We start from the raw sequence: 19982 nt of genomic DNA, 5'->3' as shown, positions 1-19982 counted from the left end.
GTAAGTATATGTGAAGTATTGAGCCTGAAAATAAAACAAAAACATTAACTAGCTACCAATTAAGCTACCAACACTGCTAGTCAAGAATACAGATTTGATTTCCGAAAGCCTGTGATTATAGTAAAACTGTTGAATTATTGAAAAATTATGACTACAAAAAGGTATATGTGTATATATACATATCTTAATAATAATTTTAAATACATACTGAAATTTTTCCAAAAGGGAGAGCAGTGGGAGATGGCAATCTGCAGGTACCAATCGACAGCCACCAACTGCCAAATGCAAAGCCCCAACTTTCCAAAACTGGCAGTTGATGTTAAGTCAACTTTTTGGACCTTTATGGAATTTTTTCTGCATTTCTTTTTTTTTTTAAGTTAATTTGCTTTGTTTTGTTTACTTCAAAAGTAAAGCTATTTTCAATTTTTTTCAGGTTCGGGATAGGTGCAGTATAAGGTTAAAATAAACCCTATTTCAGGCTGCTATTAGTATAATAAAAACATTGTCAAATTAGCTTTTTTTGCTGTTTTTGACCATAGATGGTCAAGATGTTGTAAAATATAACATAACAATTTCCCTGGGACAGAATTGTATAGAAAAATGTGTCTATTTGTCTCTGTAAGCTGTTTACATCAAAAGTTATGCCACTTTATATCATATTTAGATTTTTCGGGTTTGGTGCAAAGGGTTAAAAATAAAGCATTTTGGACATTATTTCAGCTTGGTACCCAATTTAATCTTAAAATAGACACTTGAATGATAAAGAATTAACAGGGTGTGAAAATATATCACCCTATGCACTTGAGAAAACGAAAAAATAGTTGATCCTCTACACGTTTGACCATTTTTTGCTATATTTGTCCAGAAATAGGGTCAATATGTTGTCAAATGTTAAAAAATAACCATTCCATTAAATTCCTGGGGTCAGAATTGTATGGGAAAATGTGTTCATTTGTCTCTGTATGTTGTTTACTTCAAATGTTATGCCACTTTCTATATAATTTTTGATTTTTCGGGTTCCGGTCGGGTGCAGCAAAGGGTTAAAAATGAAGCCTTTGGGACATTATTTCAGCTTGGTACCTGGCAGATTCTGAAAATAGACACATTAAGGATTTTAAAAAAATCAGGTGGCATAAAAAAAGCCGGGGAGTGCGTGTTGACCCGTTTCCATCTAAAATTACACAGGGTTTTTCCTGCATAGAGGAATTTTTGGCGCCCCCCCCGCCCAAAAAAAAGAGGTTTTAGCCAGCCCCAAAGGAAAATCACCAGCACCAAAATGACAAGAATTGAGAATAAAAATAGCAATTCAAATCCTCTCTACGTGTGTTTAAGGACCATGACTCAGCAAAAAGGCGCTTATAACACGCGATAAATTGGCTAGTGGATTATAAAATCCACCTGCCACAGTGGCTGGTGGCCAGAAGTTAACTTCAGGCCCTGCATATGAGTATTGTATCATAGTGTATATTAAGTCATAACGCAGTCTGCATGAAGTGTACAAGGGTTTAAGGACACTGGGGCACTCAAGAGGGTAAAGTTTAAAAAGCCTTTATTAATTATATTTTTTGGCCAAATCATTGAAACTCGTATTGAGGCAACAAGTCTGTACTACCTTTATATTTATGACACATGACAAAAAAAAAAAAAAAAAGCCACCATGGATTTCTACGCTGATGAAGTGCCAATTAACGGTTTGTCATAGCTCATGCTGAGATAATTGCTGCTCCTGCGCTGTCTCACACACTTTAGCACTGGAAATGCCAATGCATTAGAATGTAGCGACGTGTACAATCAACATCCTCATGACAAAATGTGCCAATTAATGTAAATTTAGCACTCTTGGTATCTTAGACTGACTTACTCGTCCACTGCCGAGGCACTGTTTGATAGGTTGGATATTTCAGCCTACATGTTTCAAATGTATTTTATATCTTGTATGTAGTGTACTACACAAGAAGGTTAGTCTGGGGACAACCTTCACCCATAAGAATGTGTAGAATCTATTATGAGTTTGGGTACAACTTTCACGCAGAGGAATTGGAGCCAGGAATGTGAGAATCTATTAGGAGCATGTGCCATAAAAGGTGTAGTTTAAGAGTAAACTGTTGCACTGAAATAGATAGCTTGAAGTGTGTGAGGACAAAAAGTATAAAGGAGGAGTTATTCTGATGTTCGTAGAGACACTATGGGTACATGCTCTTAGGAGGGTGTACACATGGTTATCTTCCTTTCTAGAGGAAACCTTGGCATATACATTTGGTGCATGTCAACTGTTCTCTCTTTCATGAAAGTATGTTTGTTTGTTGTGAATAAAGCAGCATTAGTCTGAATTCATTGTACTCAGCATTTGTTCAGTCTCCATCTCATTTCCAGATATTTCCCAGATATCACGGTTGTCTAAACCGCTCCGTGCTGCCTTGAAAGAAGGGTCTCACTTGGAACTCACGCTGTGGGTGTTCTATAACCAGGTGTCTTTTTGTTTATTACACAATGAAACGCCTATTGTCTAAAATATCTTAACAGGAACCTAAGGCCATTTTTACAATTACTTTTCCGTCTGGTTTTATTTTCTAAAAAAGCTTGTAAAACATCAACCCTGTTGTCCACAGTCAATGTACATCATTTTTTTCAGGAAAAACTGGGCTTTTAGAATATTTGTGCTGTAGTGAGGTCAATTGAATGTTAAAAAAGGTATGACCGTAAAAACAAATAAATAAAACGGAAAATGAATCTCACAGATATTTATTGATACCACACACAGAACAATAAAAGCTAAGCCAATCTCCTGTCTAAATCAGTTCCCATATGTCTTGGGTGTCAAACTGTGAAGAAATAAACATAACTTATAAAGTTGATAAAATATATACATTTTTTCAAAAAAAGTCCAGACGCTTTTGCCAATAATAATAATAATTGCCAAACACAAGAATTTGTGTTGTCTAAAACAGTTCTCCTATATATTTGGAGTCATCCAGTGCAAAAATAAACATAATGAACATTAAAACTCATATAAATGACAAACTATTTACATTTCTTCAAAAAAAGGCCCAAATGTATACCAAATATCTAAACAGTGACGCCATTATCTCTCTTTTTCACTTTACTGTTTGTTCTCGCTCGGTTTTCGGATTTCCTGCGGTCAGTGAACTCACCTTTCCACTTTGTGTGACGGACCTGAATTCCCATTGATGAAAAACGTAAACACACTTGTAAAGCATCATGGGAGATTTATACTACGGCAGCACCCTGTAACACAGACCTAGCTGAAGAAATGACTGAAAACGTGATAAATTATGGACATCGAGTGGATAAATCTTGGATGTAAGCGTTTGGATTTATTGCTGAACAACTCCGAAAAGAAGCACGAGTTCCAGGCTGGATAGAAAACCTTCTGTAAAGGCTACGAAGACACCAAAGACACGCCCGTGATGGCTAACTCGTTAGCTTTCGGCTGGAAAAAACGGTAAGAAAATCGATTAAACTTTCATTAAATAATATAAATATTTATCGGAGGTGCCGTGTGGGATCGTGGATGATCTCATCGTGCTCTGAGGGGCAGTTTCTCTTTTTCTCCAGTATTTTTGCCTGGATGTGCGCACACTTGGTCCCTCTTCTGTGTGAATGTATTTATTATTGGTTCTTTGTTCATTTAGGCGCAAGGTTGTATAGTGTAAATCCAAGTGTTGCCCCTCACACCATTGTTTTTGAATTCCTGAAAGGGCTGCACAATTAATCAAATTTTAGTCAAACTGGCTTCCCACGATCAAATTTGCGTGATCGAGCAATATTTAAAATGTGTCATTCCGTTCAAAGAACGCTACATTTTTTTTTTTTTTTTTGCAAAGCCAGGCTAGCGCTCCGTAAACCACCGTCTGATCACGTGCCTCCATGAGCCAGAGTTGTTCCCTGCACCATGCAGCTTAGTTTCTAGATGTAGACCGTCACAGAGGACAGAGTAACGAGGAAAATTCCACAACACATAGCAGTCGGTCATAAGGCTACATATCTTAACAAAGAAAACCAAAAAATGTCTAACGTAGGCCGAGAATCGGATTGTCATCCGTTGTGTGGAAGCATTTTGGGTTCAAGGCAAGTGACACAAAACAAGCAGAGGTCATATGCAAAGAGTGCCGTAAAGTTGAGTTGGCGCCACAAAGCAACACAACGAACCTCTTCAACCACTTCACACACCATAAAGTTCAATAAGATGAACGTATGAGGGCCAAGAAATGCGTTGCAAAGACTAATCATCCCACAACATCAACTCGGGCATCCATCGAAGCGAGCCTAGCGCATCACCATACCCATCCACCTCCCAGAGACACAGTGAAATAACGAACGCAGTCGCATTTCATTTAGCCAAAGACGTGCCCAATAAACACGGTGACAAACGAAGGCTTCAAATTCTTGGTCAACCCTCTGGATAAACCATACATGATCCCCTCGTGCAATTATTTAGTGGAATGTGGTGACCTGCCTTCGCTCATCCCTCAAGCCAGAATATGTTGACAGGCTAGTGTTTCTTTCCAAAAACCTGTAAACTAGTCTTTTCTGCATAGTTCTGCCTTGAAGTGTTCTTATTTGGTTACATTCTGTTATGGAATATTTATTTTTCATTGATTGTAGGCCTATACTTTGAGTTTTATTCACATCTATTATGCAGGTAGAATGAAAGTTTATATTTTGCTTCCTAAAATAAATTTACACAATGGAAAAAAAGTGTCCTGTTGAAGTTTTGCTACATTTTCTTTGTTTTATTTATTTTTATTGATTGATTGAATTTTGGTAAATAAGAGGACCTATTTTATTGTGATGCACATATTTGTACATTAGCAGGAATGTAGCACAATATGGATGTGAAAGCAGTTATAATTAGCCTATGTGACAATAAAATTTCTTTTGGTTAAAAACAAAATAATCGTGATAATTAATTGTGATCTCAATATTGATCAAAATAATTGTGATTAACATTTTGGCCATAATCACACAGCCCTAATTCCTGAATATTCTTCTCCTGTTAATCTGAAAGTTGTTCTTGTAAGCGAATGTCTGTTGGACTCGCATGTCCTGTGATTGGGGTTTCTTAACTCTCCCCTTTTCCCCTATTGAATTTTTATGGACTTTTATTCAACAGAACAGTGCATAAAGATGAGTGTCTTTTTTTTTTTTTTTTTTTTTGTGCAAAAATATTCATGTAAGACAGTGGTTCACATTTATGTTGTGATTAAACCCCCTACTGCTAGATGGCTATGCTGAGACGCACCACTAGTGTCCTTGCCTAACAGTGCCTGACTTTTTGCTAGAAGCCAACAATGTAGCTATGGCTGAACTTTGGCCTACTTTAGCATATAAACATTAGCTCACTAAGAAACTGGGAACCACAATCCCAAACTGGCAGTTTGATTTTCTGTGTACTGAATTGTTTACCTAAAGTAAACTTATTTGACTTGCATGCACATCATGTCTTTTTTTAAATATCCTATTAGTTCTAAAATTATACTTAAAAAAAATCCCAATATATCGCCTTACAGACAGTATCCAAATATATTGCAATATATTTAATCGTGACCCATGTATCATGATACGTATCGTTATCACCAGATTCTTGCCGATACTTGCCAATACCCTCTACTGATTCTGAATGTAAGGCAGTTCACCTAACTCAAAGGATTACGTATTTATTCTGATTCCAAAGTCATTTGCCTTTGTCATTTCCTTGTTTACTATCAATTATAACAGCTTGGGCAAGTGTCACAGACGTGGGAAACTCTTATGAAATGTATGCACCCACAGACTGAGCTTCCTCTCCATTAGTTAGAATTGTGACTGATTGCACAAGGACATTCTTGAAAATAACCTTGAAGAAGTCTTATGCTCAATTTCATTAGTGGTTCCTGGTTTAAACCCTGTAGCACTAAACCATTTGAATGATTTGCCAGTGGTGCCAAATGGCTTTTGTCCCCATTTCAGCCAGCAGAGCAGTGCCAGCCATAGTGCGGATGAGGACAACCATGGAAAACATTGACTGTGTCGTTGCCGTAATCTCCGTTCAGAGTTTCCTCTTTAATGTTACATTTGTTCCAAAAGAGTGATGATGTAATCTGAGCTAACATGTTACAGCATAAACTAGTATTTGCATCTGTCTGATGTCCTTAACTGTAATGTGATGTGGACTGGCATGTGCCGTCTATTCTCTTTGACAGAAGTAATGGACGAATGCCCCAAGTGATGTGCAATCTGACAGATGGAAGCGATAGACAAGTGAAAGAGATGATGGCTGAACTCAAAAGAAAATGGGCAAACTCAGACGTCTGGAAGGATGAACAGCTGGAAAAGACAACGCATCGGTGGATGCAAACGACAACGCGCGTCAGTCCTCGACAAACACCACGTCAGACAGATGTGAACACCAGTGAAAGGTAACACGGTGCAGTTATTAATGAATAAAGGCAGACAGAAATTAACAGTAACATTTGATATAAAAGAAGAAAGCAGTATAAACACCATGCAGGCACAAATTTCAAACTTCAGCACACCGAACTGACTGCATTCACTTTTTTTTATCTAATTTGCTGTTTGGCCAACACAGTCAACCCCACCCGACCCATTTGTAATCCATTTGACTAATGGAATAATCCATTTGCCTGAAACAGCGAACATTCATTGTGTGAAATGGCCTATTGACGGCTGTATTTGGAGGTGAAAACAGACTTTTTATTTTGTAATCATTATAGCCTATATTTAAGGCTTTAGGCTATGTATGAAAAAAAAAGTCTCACAGAAATCATAGAATGTTAGGTTGTAATGCATTTTCATCCCTAAACTCGCAATTATAAAGAATGAGGCAAACAACAACAACAAGCTGTGCCTTTGCACAGTCCTGCAGGCTATTAAGCTTGATGTTAATGTCTGTATGACACCTTGAGTCGCACCAACAGCACTACAACAATCCTATCTTTCTGTAACATTTGCTCCCATCGCTTAGTTTATATCTGGCGTTCTTGTCTTTGAAGCGTTTGGTGCGGAAAGAATATGTGGCTGTTGTACGATGCCGCTACAGCAATCAACAAATTCCGTTTCATAACACAGTATGGATATGACAGGCAAAGTCAAAATACATGTCAAGGACAATCTCTCCCACTCGTGGTTCTCGTCTGCTGTCTGAAGCGTTTCGAGGGGTTCAGAAGACGGGGGGCGTTCAACAGGTGTGATGTGGAGATTGTGCGGACATGTGATGTTGTGCAGCTGCTCTGAATGAATTGGACAGCTGCAGACAGCATCCATCTCATCTGATTGAGGGCAAACTGTCATACGTGTGACAAGTCACAAGTCCAAGGAAAGTTGGCCAAATCTGAGGCTCTATAATCCTCAGGATTTAAGTATCCTCACGAACAGACTCGAGGATTAAACCTGCGAATGCTTAACAATTCCATATAACTATTTATTACCACTATACAGATGTTTGTATAGTCCTAACAGTAAGAGAGAAGCACATATTGGGCAAATACTCAAGTGTACGTACAGAAATTGTCTATCAAAGTTTTTGTTAATTTATACTGAAATTTACACTGAAATCACAAAGAAACTGAGGAAAATATTTGCATGCCGCTAGCATGGCCACAATATTAATCATGCTTTGGCTGCCACAAGTGGATATTTTAGGAAAACAAATGAAGTACAATGACCTTGAAACTTTTGCAGATACACTCACTCAGTGACAGACTTGGTTTCAAAAATGGCCCAAATGTTAACATAAAAAGCTTGAGATGAAACCATACAGACTGAACATACATAGGCTCAATGTTAAGGCACAGTATTATAGGCACAGTATATAATAATACAACAGCTCCACATGAAAACAGCACTGCATAGCCACAGTGCATGTCACAATACCTTCATCAGAATATTAAATAGGACTGTACGATATGAGGAAAATATCTAATTGCTTATTTTGACTGATATCGTGATTACTATATGATTCACGTTATTGGAGGGAATGATCATTTTTGTATCATTAATCTCATTTTCATTGAAAAATATTTTAAAATGATTATAGTGCTGCGATTGTTGCTTTGATTTAGTCTGTTGGAATACGATTTGTCGGACGGTATGTCTCTGCAACACCGCAATTAATTCAGTTTGACACATATTTTGCCCTGCGATATGGATATTGCACTATAGTCCATATTGCAATTTCGATAAAATGGCGATTCATTGTGCAGCCCTAATATGAAAACGGCAATGCACAGCAGTTTTTAGGTTATATACATTTAGTTTTTGTATGGGCCAGGTATAATGTCTCAGAAATATACACAACAAATGGTTGGCGAACTGCATAGGAATTGCCATGATGTTTAGTCTTTGCTACTACTACGGTCTACTACTGTCCGATGTAAAGCGCCATCTCATGTCAAGTCTTTGGTTCAATGTCATGAGAGTAACGGAAATTCATGCCGTCTCCTTTTTTCAGAAGTGAAATATTATCGCTGAAAAACTGAAATGATTTAACGTTACATTAATTTTAATTTGTATTAGTTTCTTTAACATGGTAGTTATAAACAGTGTTGTTGGAGTAACGCGTTACAAAAGTAACGCAATTACAGTAATGTATTCCTTTTTGCTGTAACGCAGTAATATAACGCATTACTAATTAAATTTTGGTAATATTATTACCCGTTACAATCTCAGTAACGCGAGTTACAACACATTTTAACGCAACATTTTTTAAGAATTTCCCAACACCGCGAAGCATTTGTTCCCAGGAAAAAAAAGCCGTGAGTATTATTTCATAACATCTGTGTACCAACAGGTGACGGTACGTCAGCGTGGACAGCAGTGTGTCCGAGCCGCTAACAGATTTAAACATGTCGGGAATTCATGTTTAGGTTGTTACACGTAAATATCATTGCAGTTTATCAGCCGTGGAGAGTAACTCTGCCTGTAGTGGAATGGCTTGACGACCAAAAACGCTTGTCTTTTACTTTGACCATTTACTGTTCAATATGTTTCTGTCATGAACGGTAATAATTATTACAGATGCAGTTTTACAAACAAGAAAGTGAGCAACTTAGCTTGACGGACATGTTGCATCCATAGACAGTATTTGTTGCATCAACAACATGCATAACAGTTGCATCTCAGTAAGCTAGCAAGAGTACACAAGGTACACAACCGACAACTTCCGTGTAGGCTACTTCAAAATAAAAGCACTTCCTGTGACGGTTTGCAGTAAAACTAAATTACTGTTAAACAAATAAGGTTGTCAACCTTTTCACATATCAGCTGTAAATCAAGTACTGTAAATAATGTAAATAGTGAGTTTTAATCACACTATAATTGACAATTTCCTTTAGACTGTTTTAAACTAAACATGAATTTCTTATTCAAGTGCTTTAAACAAACATTTTACAACAATGCCGTACTTCAATACAACTGTAAGGTACTCTTAATTGAGTATTTTCATTTTCTCCTACTTGTCTATTGTACATTTTACTTATCTATTTTTTATAGCTTTAGTTACTTTGCATATTCAAATTAATTATACAAAATATTATGAATAATCTGTGATGTATTAAAGTGGATAAAGATGAGACTTTATTGATCCAGTGGTAACATTCACAAGCTAGCTGCCAAGTCAAACTTCCACTGTTATTTTGGTGAAAGTAACTCAAAAGTAATGCAAAAGTAGTGTAACGCATTACAATTCAGAGACAGTAATATTGTAATATAACTAATTACTTTCTAATGACAGTAACTAGTAATCTATAATGTATTACATTTTGGAAGTAACTTGCCCAACACTGGTTATAAACCACAATATAGTTTCAGTCTGTGTTGAGTTTTCCTTTAAGGTTTTAGTTTAGGGTGACCATATTTTGATTTCCAAAAAAAGAGGACACTCGGCCTGGCCTCGAGACAAATCCAGACAGTGGTGATTCTCAGAGGTTAATGAACATGCTTTATTATGCCTCAATTGTGCAAAAATAACTTCTGTAATAAAAAAAAATGTAATAAGATAAATAATAAAGACACTGAAACATATGTGCCAGATTTGCACACGGTGCACTCCGCCTCCCACTTGTCCGGTCCCGACCGGGACGGTATGTGGGACATTTTTTTTGCAGTTCAACTGTGAAGCTGCACTAGTCTTGTTTTATGGTTGTAAGTGGACTGATGTTTATACTCGTGCGCTAGTGTGTGCGTCGATACGGCGTGTGTGTGTGTGTGTGTGTGTGTGTGTGCGATATAGAGCGGGGGAGAAGTGAGAGTGACAGCGAGCGAGTCCTACCGACTCTAGAGTCATAGTGAGAGAAACAAAGTGTCTCCCCTGTGTTTTCTGACCACGGTGGGGAATCTTTAGCAGGAAACGCTTGGGCATTTTGTGTGTAATACTGCTCCGCTGTCTGCCCTGGTCCCTGTGTATGTGCGCGTCGCAGAGCCGCTCACAAGGCAGCCTCTCGGGAATTACGTCACACAACAAAGTAGTATTGTGTTGAGCAAAGTGCCAGTCAATTTAAGTACACGCTTAATGGTCCCATGAAAAACAACCGGACATTTTAATGAATTTATAAAACCCCCCCGGACAGTAGGTAAAAAGTGGACATGTCCGGGCAAAAGAGGACGTTTGGTCACCCTATTTTAGTTTTAATTTAGCTTCAGTTTACTAGCTAAACTATTTGTATTTTTTATTTTAGTTTTAGTTAGCCGCAGTGCATATTACAATAACGTTAGCTTCATCAGACTATGAAAAGTGCACTGCACAGCCCCAGAACATATTACATAGCTAGCTTTGTCTTACCTTCATGTAGCTTCATGGCTAACGTTGGCAAGTTAACAGGCTGGGCGAAGAAATGGTATTGAGCATCTCCAGTTGCTTCCGGCTCCGGAATCCACTTTCCAAGGCCTTTGGTTGTTTATCCGTCCATTTCTGCCACAAGTGCAGTGTCCAAGTCTGATTCTTCGGCCTCTTCCTCGTTTGTAGCTCTGCGATGTCCGTGTTGTCGTCCACGCTAACGTTAGCGGAGCTAGCTTAACCATTGCTGTCGCTACCTAGCTATAGCTCGCTAGCTGCGACCTCGCTGGTGGCACGTTTCGAGAATAAATGTTATTTTTACACATTTTGTTCCCTCAACCAACAATTCCATTTGTTATTTTGTTATATTTTAGTCTGTCACGAATGTATAGACATTTTTCACGGCAGACATGATGTTGACATGTCATAGTAGGAAAAGCACAGGTGTATTCAAAACCATTAATGATGGCTGCATTCCACTTAGGAGAGACCCTGGTATTGTGCATGCTGACTCACTGAAATAGCTTACTGGGACACTAGATGGAACTGAGCCATCGTTAAGGTTATCAATTTTATCAAGCTTTTCCTACTACGACAAGTCAAAATGTCTGCTGTGAAAAAGTTCCATTATATAAAAGTGGTGACACAAATGTCATACCCGATTAAGTTCCGCTTTCCGCCCTCACTTGGCCTTTCCAAAGATCCTTTAAACCTTTAAACCATCTCCGACCTTTCCACTCCCTACATTACATCAGGGGATCATAGGAGAAATACATATATGGAAAATGCTATGGAAAAGCAATATATATGTATTAAAAGGTGGAATTGGGGCAATCCTAAATGTTTTGAACTAATAATAACTAAATAACTGTTTGCATAAAAATAAAAAACAAAGACAAAATTATTATTTTTTATTCCAGTTGCATCCAGGAATCTACCCCCGCACCCTTGTGCCCTTTTTTTAATTTTTATTTGGTTCTGTCACCAAAATTATAGGCTAAATACTCCTTTTCATAACGTGCTTTTTTTTTTATTTCAACAACAAAGAGGTTTTTTTTTGGTCAGGCACTATAGTCGGCGCTAACTGCCGAACTGAACAGGCTTGTTGTGCATCACTGTGAGGAAGAAAAAGCCAGTCATCATGGTAAAAGTAGTAATGATGGTTATTTTTCACTTCTCCACAATTTACTTTGCAGAGACAGGGAGCCATTTACGCTAAGTGTCACTATAAATGGAGCTTGTCACTTAGAATATTATTGCTTTTTTTAAATGAAAAGTATTTACCAGTGTTTATTGGCTTAAATAGGCTCTGCATGTCTCACCCAATATAAGAACGAACCATTTTTTGCTTTTTAACATGCCAGTTAAAGGGCTTATACCTGCTGACATAGTTAAACCAGTGTGAATTCAGTCCGTCTCCTGCAGCGATCCATGCTAATCACACCAAGCCCATGTCGCAGTGTCCTTGGGACACTGAACCCCGAAGTTGTGTGTGAATGGTTCCTGTACTATGTAAAAGCGCTTTTGAGTAGTCCTTAAGACTAGAAAAGCGCTATATAAAAACAGTCCAGTCCATCACAATCCAAATGAGATGGAGAGAGGCTAATGAAAAGGAAGCTGTGTCATCCCAGGTCGACAAAAATGAAAACCATAATAACCATTCATTTTCTTTCAAAAAAAAAAATACTCTGCAAACAGAAGGGCTATGTGTACATCTATTTCTTAAAACAGTTTGAAAATAAACTTTGGTGATTCATTTCTATGCCAGCGAGCGCCTACATTCTCTCAAAATAGCCACATCTTTTCCAAAGGGGGTTCGGATCAACAAAGTTCTATTGATTTTGAAAGTATTTGTGTTGGCGTAAGCACTCAAATTGAGCAATCAGTAGCCTACCAATCAGAACCCATGTTACTAGAAGAGGGCGATGGATGGTTGTGAACACCTTTTGTTCCCCTGTCTGATAAACAATGTCATGTAAAGATCCTGCAGGTTAGAGAAATGGAAACATCGGAGGCTAGGCAAGGTAAAAAATACTTCATGTTTATTTATTAAAAGAAAAATTCATTGCATACAGTGCTGCCCGGTTAGGCTTTAAACTATGATGTACATAGGAAAAATAGATGATCAGTTTGAAGAGGCAGTGAAAGACCAAAGAGATTTACAAAATACATCATGCAAAGAAGCTTATTTCCTTGTACACGGGTTCGTAAAATGTTTTACAATGTTGCATTTTTATTTGAAACTATGGACACACCGATTCAGGGATTGCATATGTGTAGTATGTATCCAACAACTGTCTCAAAGTTATCGTTTTATATTACACACAAGCACACAAAACATAAAAAAAAAAACTAAAAAAACAAATCAACTGCAGTTGTCTTCCAATCAAAATCTGCTTATACAATCAAAAAATAAGCATCTAAATGTGACATTATGTGACAAATATAACTTAAAACTAAGCCAATATTTAGAAACCATAATTCGGCATCCAAACAAACAAAAGCAGTTCCTAGTAAGAAAACTTGCCTGATGAACTTTTTTTTTTTTACACGTTTTTATCCATCTTGATGAGCTCTTTTGTTTCATTACATTGTCACCCTTGTAAACAGAGTAAAGCTCCATAAATACAACACACGCAAATATATGCTTGATTTTCATAATATATATCTGTATATTCCCTAGGTTTTTTAATAACATAAATGTATATATTTTCCTCATTTTCCTCTCCCCTTTAGTAACAAAAATGGGTCTACCTTTCCGTGCACGATAAAGTCCGCAGCTAAAAGGTTTTACCTACACTTATGTCGGTTTATAAAACGAGAGCCATTTGATAGCAGTCAAACACGTTTTGCCAAAAGCAAAAACCTCAAAAGTGCTTTGTGAGAAGTTGTGTTTTTTCTTTGTTCAGAGTTTTTTTCTTCTTCTACGAGTTCATTCTGAAGGACACAGTTAAAACACCCATTATCATAAGGTCATCAATTCTGAGGGAACACGCTTTGTAATCAATGAGAGAATAAGAAACACTTACTGCAAGGTTATATGCCCTTAGGACAACAAGAACACAGATGTTTTTCAAAAACCAAGTCTCTTGGGCAACTGCCTAATTAAAGTGAAATAGGGGTTAAGAAAAGATTCTGCTGTGCTTTAAAACCAATACAACAGACGAAAAGTCACTCTCTCCCCTGATGCCATTATCCCACCGTCTGCTGGGAGGCATTCGGTGAAGTAATTAACTTCGCTGACATGTTGTGCATTCTCGCTTCTCCGACTGAATTCTGGATGTGCAGATAGACTGATTGAAAAACTCCCATTTAGGTTTCAATCTTGAAATGATCCACGTCCGACCACATATCCACGGCAGTATTGCTAATAATCGCAATCATTTTACACTTGGCAGGAGATAATGGTCGCGGATTATCCTCAGCAACAAGCACTAATTGCCATCCTTGTTCTTTCTGCTGTGCAAAATGAAAATACCTTCTGTAGTCTTAAAAGGTGGAGAGAAAAAAAACACGAAAATAATTACTGTTATGTCTGCAAGGTTAAATGAAACAAATGCCTTTGTCACAGCGGAACACGATATGGAAATGTGCGGCTAGAACATGATCATGTGTGACAGTTTCTGTGTTGTTCTGACCCCCTCAAGTGAAAAAAGCAAATCCTTTACAATGTATTTTGTTGATGATAAATTGGTTGTTTTATTCAACTAAGAGTCCAAAAACGAAATCCATAAAGATTAGGGCTGTCAATCGATTACAAAATTTAATCAAATTAATTACTTACTCTGTGATTAATTAATCGAAATTAATCGCATACATAATTAACGGTGCCTGAACCGATACTTTTTAAGAAAGTAAAAAAAGAAAAGAAAAAAGAAGGGTACTAAACAACAGTCGGTGACATTAAAGAAGGGCTTGTTTATTGCTAAGGCCATGGTCAAAATTAAATGATTTGATAATAATCTATAACAATAACAATAACTTATTTCACTAGTAAATTGCTGTTGTACGACGAAAACAACCACCAGTTGGGAAAAGGACATTTACAATAACTACAAATGCACCACGAGACTGTAGTTTACCAGTTTCATTAAACGCACCGTCTGTGTTGTTTTTCCGACGGCAGTTGCAGATTGTTAGCCTAGAAATGTAGACGCAGCCTAGTGGCAGCTGGCTGGTCAGGCTAGCAGGTTGTTACATACCGGTGTTGAATCCTCTACAGTAAAACACAGTCAAACTTTACACCGTTTAGCGTTAGCTGTCAGCATTTTAACAGTGTTTAATCCAGCTACTGGGGGAGGAATTGCCAAACGTTTTGCTACGGTTTCTTGGTTCAACGATAGGTTTCCTCGAACCGGCGCGCAACCGGCTTGGAGTTATATTTTCTCTCGTTTGGTGGGTGTGTCACAGGTGACCCAGTCAGCGGAGACGTGTCTGTAAACTTGTAATAAAAAGGCAGAGCGCTTGCGCACACAACAGTGCGTTCAACGCACCCCCGTTTCCGTTTAAAAAAAAACTTTTTGTCAGGGATGAACTTGGCCCTGTTGCACACCATCATTCAAACAGGAGAAGTTTTTAGATTGAACGTGCTCCTGAATGTCCTTTTTAGATACTACTTATGTTCAGCATTTTTTCAGCAACAGCCATTTAGCCATTAACTCTCTAATGAATGGCTTTTCATTGTTAGTTTCGGAGCCATTCGAACTGCCTTCACATTTCACTAGGATTCACAGGAAACAATGCATCACCGTTTACCGTTTCATCTGCTTCCCTCAAGGTGGAGGGTTTTTACCTCCCTAGAGGCGACACAAATAGATTTATGAGATCTTTTATTCCATCGGTTATTGACTTTTTAAACGAAAAAAATGGCTTTTGGCCTGTGATAAGCGGTGCCTCCTTTCTTTTCTTTTTTCTTCCGCTGCTTCCTTTGACGGTCGAGTGACGACGGCAACAGTGGCGCTATTCCTGTCTATGTGTATCTATGAGTTTATGTATATATATTATATGGATTCCATTTTATTTATTGTTGTATTTAATATTAATTTCTACTGTCGGCGAGCCAAATTGCCCCTCGGGGACATTAATGCTGTTCTCTACTCTGTATTAAGTTACTGCCAATGCAAACCAAACCTCTCCAGCTGCTGCTACTTCACATTAAAAGCATTCAATTGGAAACATGGCGTGGCTTTTACATTGTGAAGCAGTCACAGGTGACAATGCATTTGCGTTTGTGTGTAAAAATGCATCTACAAAACAAGGCAACGGCAGATGTGCAGATTTCTGTGCTAAAATGACATCATTTATGTTTGGCTGCACTGTAAATGGACACATCAGTTGCTCTTCTGTTGCATTTCTGACAAAGTAGCTCCTCAAGGAGTGTTAAAAGTACTGTAGCATTAAACCTCATTTGCCGTTACCACAGTAGTGTTATAGATCATAACTTTAAAAAATCATACGTACCTTTCAAGCATACTGAACTCTTAATGAATCTCCATGCAGTATGTGGTAAGTAAAGTAAATAAACACCTAACTAATTTTCATCAGCACTTGAAACATTAATGTTAAAAGGCCAGTGAACACAACACAGATCACAAACCATACATAGCGCTGTGACCCCAGACTTATGCATTCTCTCTATATAAAGCTGATGTCAAGCTGCAGTTGTATCCCCTTTTTTTTTGTATAGAAAGCTTAAAAAAAATTTATATTTATGAAATAAACGTATTCACTGAAAAATATCACTTCAAAAGCAAATCAGTCACTCGTGGGTTGACAGCAACAGATTGAGCTGAGAAGAACGCCTGAATGTCAGCGAATGCGCAGCTGATAAATTCACACCATGTATACATACAAAAAATAAAAATAAATAATGCTACCTGTCAGTGTGAACGGTTATTTTGTCGTTTGAATGCCACGAGTGTTTGCCTTTGAAATGAACTGTTGAAGCAGCACCCGTCTCAGGGCTGCACTCGTTACGGCTTTCTTTGTTTGCTCACTCACAAGAAATATGTTTGTCCCACCCATTCATCTCTGATGTCAAAGTGATATAAAAATTCTAAATAAATGGAATGGCAGAGGATTAAAAAAGATGACATGTTACATTAGCTCCGATCATTTTCCTCGAGACGGGGGCTGCAGAACGGATACCATTAGTTTAATTGGAAGCTGGTTCAGATGTAAGACAAGGATTTTATGAGTCAATGAAGTCAGCTGCCCACTCAGTGTCAAAAGAGCAGAATGAAGCTGTGTGTCTTCACAGCATCCCAGAGTGGCTCTCTGGTTTACATGGTGTAAAAGGAGCAGAGTGAGGAGAGAGTAGCTGCCATGAGAAACCTGAAAACTATTCCTGAAGCTCTGACCAGCACTGAATGTTCATTCAGATCTGATAAATTCAATGAAATAGTACATTTATGAATTGCTTCCCATAATACCTATATAACATAACATTTTGTCTAAGAACGTGTTGATTAAGGATTTTTGAGCATTCCCATCAATGTACATGAAAACCTTAATGCAGGGGTGCTATTTGTGAAGAAAGCAGTGTGTGTGTGTGTGTGTCTGTGTGTGTGTGTGTGAGGGGGGTTGGATCTTGCACAACAAAACATGTAAGAATTAAATCCACTCAACCAGCCACGCCAAAACACTTATTTATCAACTTCAATATTCAATGGAAAATAAACGCAAAATGAAATAGCACAACGCGGCGTCAACGTAAAACACAGCGCTTTCAAACCAGAGAGCGGAGTTCACTATGCGGCAAAAACAAAATACTTTTCACCCAGGAAACGCTTGTTCGTTCGTTCATTCGTTCCTCGGGAGAGTTTTAATCCAATTCACGTCGTTTTGGTGGCTAAACACCCCACTACGCCCTGCTATGCCCCGCAACGCCCTGGGGTGCTACAACTATTATTTCTAGTAGTAGTTCCACCATCTTTATCGTTACTATAACTGCCACTGTTCATCATTCCAACTGCTGGAATTATTATGAATCATATTTCTCTATATCTGTATCTTATCTGTATCAGTGTCTGTGTCCAAACCGGCAGTGAGAGGCCACAAAAAGCCGAGGTTTCTGCCTAGAAGGTCAATTTTTCCTCGCCACTGTTGCACCAAATGCTTGCTCGTGGGAAATTGTTGGTTCTTTGACTTTGGAAATTACAGAGTGTGGTCTAGACCTACTCTATATCGGTAAAGGCCCTGACACACCAACACGACGGCCGGCCGGCAGCAGAAAAGGCAGTTGGATTGATCAGTCGGCTCCCCGAGGTCCAAAAAGTGCCTCGGAACACACCGAAGCGACGCCGACTTGAGCGTACGTTCTGCACGTGCGCGAGACGTAATACGTCTCCAAAACAGCAGGTGGCGCTAATCTGCATCGTTGCCCAAAAAATGAAAACCGGAAATGACGAACGAGTCACGTGGGTCCGGCTTCTCCAGCCGACCATAACAGTGGCTCGTTCAGAATACGATGTCATATTGTAGTAAAATATTTCACCGAAACGTGTTTCTGAGAACATTTTAAGCGAGAAATAGGCCATGCAGTTGCTGAATCTGTCTTGATTTCAGATCAATTTAAAAGATTTTCGTCAGATTTTGAGAGGCGTCCGTCGCTCATCCCGCTCGTCATTTCCGGGTTAGCGCTCAATCGAGAGTCACTGACCTCGCCAGACTGTCCCAAGGCCGATTATCGGGTTGGTGTCTCAGGGCCTTAGAGTGAGATAACTCTTGTTATGATTTGATTCTATAAATACAATTAAATTAAATTAAATGTAATTAAACTTAACTGTCATCGCGCTCTTTTATTATGGCCATTAAGCGGTGAATGAATTATTTGCAAATGCCAGGAAGTGATAACCTGACTCTGCCAGATGGATTGCTTCGCATTTGCTCGGCATATCCATCTGGGAACTTTCCGTTGGAGAACTTTTGGGAAGGGGCGGAAATACTGGTTAGCTGATTGGATGAACCATCTGTTTATCACCTATGTTGGTGATAGACGGGCCAAATCAACCAATCAGATCCACGAAGCGTATGAAAATAGCATAGCTCGTTAGCTCAGCATGCAAGCAACATTTCGGTAAAAGATATTTGCTGTTTGTGTAACGAGAATTTAGGAATAAAAGACACCATTTACTTTAGATTTGAAGTTTTCAGGGGCATTAAAACACACGTGTGAAAATATGACTTAAAAATAAACATACAGAAATGCAGCTGAGATTTGGACTATTACAATACCATTTGCAGCTCAAACTTTCGTCTCTTTAACAGTTCCCCCCCCCCAATCACTTAGGACTCTGGCTCACAATCAGCAGTTTTTTGTTGTTGCGTTTTTCTTCACTTCAGCTAAAGTTTTAACAGTTTAAACTGATCTGCTTCATGCATTTTAATATTCCCTATTTTATTTATAGATATCTTGTAATTATTGTAATTCTGTATTTTACTGTCTTTGACTTTTTAATTTGCATTTTAACTTCACTATTTCACTGCGCTGTATCACCACCAAGTAAAATTCCTGTGTACATTGTACATTTGACCAATAAAGCTATTCTGATTAAAACAAATCTGGGTATTTGTCTAGTAGAAATTGGTGAAGTGGTAGTTTTAAAAAAATACACTGAATGTGTAATTTTCCTTCAAACTAAACTGTGCAGCCAGAGCATTACTGTGATAACGTTGACATTCCCTCACATAAAGACTCAAGTTACTCACTAATTATGGCAAGTTTAGAACTTGCCAAGGAAACGTGAGCGCCATGATACATTTCTCAATTTGGTATATGACATTTATTTTCAGAAGAGCTTGATTGGTTTCTAGCTTGAGGAGTCACTTCCTGGCATTTGCAAATAATTCATTCACCGCTTAATGGCCATTATAAAAGAGCGCTTGCTTTAAAGCTAATACCCCTAAGTACACACAACAACTGAAAAAAGGTAGCAGTATAACCAGGTTTATGAGCCCTCGCTGTTGTCCACAGGTCTTTGAGAACAGGGTTCCTTGATGTTTTATTTAGTTTCTCCACACATATGCAGTGGTGTGTTGTGTACATTTTCTGCGAGAACATTTCACGATCGAATCCTTCAGTTCACTCAACCTACAGCATGCAGCAGTTTCCCGTGTGAATCCATTATTCAGGTTTTAGCCCTAAATGTATAAAAGATAAATAAAAATAAAAAAAATAAAAATTGTTTGA

At 38.2% G+C, this 19982-nt stretch overlaps 1 long non-coding RNA gene across 1 annotated transcript in view; it reads right to left on the bottom strand.

The window, feature by feature from the left end:
* LOC114571116 (uncharacterized) overlaps positions 1 to 11237 on the bottom strand; it is a 136498-nt gene extending 125261 nt beyond the window's left edge. The window contains exon 1 of the long non-coding RNA XR_003694615.1: positions 10799 to 11237. This is a non-coding gene — a long non-coding RNA (uncharacterized LOC114571116). The remainder of the gene's footprint in view (positions 1 to 10798) is intronic.
* Positions 11238 to 19982: the final 8745 nt, after the last annotated feature.

The sequence above is a fragment of the Perca flavescens genome, chromosome 16, assembly GCF_004354835.1.
Source record: "Perca flavescens isolate YP-PL-M2 chromosome 16, PFLA_1.0, whole genome shotgun sequence".
Lineage (NCBI taxonomy): Eukaryota > Metazoa > Chordata > Actinopteri > Perciformes > Percidae > Perca > Perca flavescens.
The sequence above is the reverse complement of the archived record's forward strand: the minus strand, read 5'-3'. Positions and strand labels throughout refer to the sequence as shown.